Genomic DNA, 2,904 nt, shown 5'->3' on the forward strand with positions numbered 1-2,904 from the left:
TTTTTTAAGAAAAATGAATGGGTTTAAAGAGTGAATTTTTTATTTGAAAAATGAATTTTGATTTACAAAGAAAATGAAGAAAAATATGGGTCTAAATGGGACTTGAAAATGCGACGATTTGACCCAAAATATAGTTTAAGAAGGGTTTTTGAAATAAAAATCGGAGTCGCCACTTGGTATAGAGTTAAGGTGTACCAAGTCACCTAAAATGAATTTTTAGAGGAAAAGGTAGAAAGAAACCCCTTTTAAACGACTCCCAGTCTACGTAAACCAACGAAAAAGGTTCGGGAGTCACATTTGACGAAGGGGAAGGCAAGGATAAAAAATCCAAGGCACCCCTTCGACCTAGCCAAGGCTAGTTGCGTGATTTAGTCGCCAGCTGTCGCGCCCCATTTTTTTTAAGAAAAATGAATGGGTTTAAAGAGTGAATTTTTTATTTGAAAAATGAATTTTGATTTACAAAGAAAATGAAGAAAAATATGGGTCTAAATGGGACTTGAAAATGTGACGATTTGACCCAAAATATAGTTTAAAAAGGGTTTTTGAAATAAAAATCGGAGTCGCCACTTGGTATAGAGTTAAGGTGTACCAAGTCACCTAAAATGAATTTTTAGAGGAAAAGGTAGAAAGAAACCCCTTTTAAACGACTCCTAGTCTACGTAAACCAACGAAAAAGGTTCGGGAGTCACATTTGACGAAGGGGAAGGCAAGGATAAAAAATCCAAGGCATCCCTTCGACCTAGCCAAGGCTAGTTGCGTGATTTAGTCAAAGATTTTCTTGTTTTAACCAAAGAATTTATCACATTTGGATGTACTATATGAATGCAAACCCTAGACCTAGGGGGCATCAGGGGACAAAATTTCTCTTCAAAGCTTGAGTGGTACCAATCACATTAATTGTGATGCCCAATAATGACCCTTTGGAGAAGTCACGAAGAATGCAAAAATATGAGACTCTAAGAAAAGAAAAGAAATAAAATAATTATACAAATATACATGTCTTAAATGAATGCATCATGTCGGGTACGGGGGATTAATGTTCGTGACTCAATTTTCCCTTTAATAGAGAGAATACGAGCGTGCTAAGGCTAGAAAAGCCAAACTCGTCCATATCCCATATTCGAGGGGTTATTTCCCTAATCTAATCATGCAAATGTACTAGCCTAGTTCTAATTCTTAAATGGGAATGCAAGTCTAATGTCATGTTTTCATACAAAGGGGTAAGTAATATACATATAAGGGAAAATATGGGGAAGGGATATACGTATAAGGAGGAGATGTCATGCAAAAAATGATAAAAGACCCTAAAAAGTGAAAATATGCATGAGATGAAGTGGTTTTATCATGCAATCGTGATCTAACGTTCGAAGGGCTCCTAAGAGTCTAGCGTTGGACTAGCCCATGTTTCCACTTTCTCACTAGCGTTGGACTAGTGAGAAATCGAACAAGAAAAACCACAACTAGCGTTGGACTAGTGTGGTATCGAGAAATGAATCACAACTAGCGTTGGACTAGTGTGATAACGTCACTCATTAATTATAATCCCATAAAAAGCATAATAAAGCGAGTAAACACATAATGTCACATAAACACGTAACACATAATCATGATATCTAGATACAAGGCCCTAAAAAAGCGGTAACGCATAGCACATAGGCATGCAAACCACACAAGCAAGAAATAAAGCGAACATAAACCCTAACTATTACATTTGAGGGGGGGCCTACTACAATCTAAAGGGGGAAATGGAATAAAATAATTAAAATAAATACCTAACTATTACAACTTGGCATTTAAATGCCTTTCAAATGGTCAAAAATTAAAATAAAATAAATATACTAAATTAAAACAAATAAAGCGAATAAATAAGTAAATAAAATGAAAACATTTAAAAAAGGGCATGCAATCAAGCACATAAAGTCACGTAAGTGCGTACATAGGATCAAATAAAGCAAAAATAAGGGATAGAGTGTACCTCCCTTGAGTTGGTCCTAATGGAGTGAAATTACTTATTTACCCTCCAAAACAATAAAAAGGATCAAGGCATCACTTTAATTAATAATTAATTACATGAAATTAAACACGAAATGGAGTCACTTAGGGTATTTACGTAAAATAAACCATCCATATGCAAGAAATTAAAGCAAATAAGGTCCTAAATAAAATAATTAAAAAGTTTTAAGGGTCTAAAATAAAATACCAAAATTGATGGCTTAAGATGAGACCTATCAAAATCAAATGCTAAAATTCACGAAAATAAGACAAAAATCACTTGTTACAATTAAACAACAAAATACTCAAAATACTCAAAAATTTCACTAAAAACAAAACCCGAATCAAAATCATAAATCCCTCAAAAATGATTAAGCCTCAAAATTTCATTCTAAAATTCATGGATAATCTGTCCAAGAACCACATTAAAACATATCAATCAAGAACAACATTTTTATGGGACCCAATTAATTAGTCTTCCCAATTTTTCAAGCCATAGTAGAACAAAAAAGGACTTGGGGGGGGTTAAGAGGCAATTTTTGAAAGTTTTTTCATGCAATCTTCGTGCAAGGTACGAAGAAGCTTTCTGTAATTTTCTTTGCTGCTTTCTTTCAATTTAGCCGAGCTATGTTCGTGCGCAAGAGCTCGAGCAGGCTTCTACTAGTTTAACAATCAAACCCAAATGCATTAACCTCAAACCCGAGCTATTAACCTCGCCCAAAACATGATTGCCCATTCCTAACCGATCCAACATGTGACTGAATATGAAAGATGCAACAGATACATAAAGACAGACACTTTCTGTAAACTTATGCATGGTACAACAATCAAACTGGCAAGCTACAGACTAGAAGCTTCAGCAAACCTAAAAACGGAATGACTCTATCAACGTGGCTGCAACCAACCAAAATT

This window comes from Coffea eugenioides, unplaced genomic scaffold (assembly GCF_003713205.1).
Source record: "Coffea eugenioides isolate CCC68of unplaced genomic scaffold, Ceug_1.0 ScVebR1_76;HRSCAF=390, whole genome shotgun sequence".
In the NCBI taxonomy this organism is placed as follows: domain Eukaryota; kingdom Viridiplantae; phylum Streptophyta; class Magnoliopsida; order Gentianales; family Rubiaceae; genus Coffea; species Coffea eugenioides.